Raw genomic sequence first — 626 nt, 5'->3', positions numbered from 1 at the left:
AATGCATTAAAGACTTAAAATAAGACCCAAAACCATGAACTCCCAGAAGAAAGCATAGTCTGTAAGCTCCTTGACATCAGTCTTCGTGATGACTTTTTGATCTGACTCCAAAAGCAAAGGCAAAAAAAGCAAAAATAAACAAGTGAGACTATATCAAACTTATAAGCTTTTGCACAGCAGAAGAAATCATCAACAAAATGAACCTACTGAATGGGAGAAAGGCAACCTATTGAATGGGAGAAAATGTTTGCAAATCACACATCTGATAAGGGGCTAATATCCAAAATATACAAAGAACTCATACAACTCAATAGAAAAAAACAAACAATTGGATTAAAAAATGGGCAGAGGAACTGAAAAGACATTTCTCTAAAGACATACAAACAGTAGATACATGAAAAGATACTCAACATCACTAATCATCAGGGAAATACAATCAAAACCACAATGAGATCTCACCTCACACCTATTTGAATAGCTATCATCAAAAAGATGAGATACTAAGTGCTGGCGAGGATGTGGGGTAAAAGGAATCTTTGTGTACTGCTGTTGGGAATATAAATTGGTTAGCCATTATGGAAAAGAGTATGAATTCCAGCAATTCCAGTTCTAGGTATATAGCAAAA

This window comes from Lipotes vexillifer, unplaced genomic scaffold (assembly GCF_000442215.2).
Source record: "Lipotes vexillifer unplaced genomic scaffold, Lipotes_vexillifer_v1.1 scaffold776, whole genome shotgun sequence".
In the NCBI taxonomy this organism is placed as follows: Eukaryota; Metazoa; Chordata; class Mammalia; order Artiodactyla; family Lipotidae; genus Lipotes; species Lipotes vexillifer.
This window is presented reverse-complemented; position numbering follows the sequence as displayed.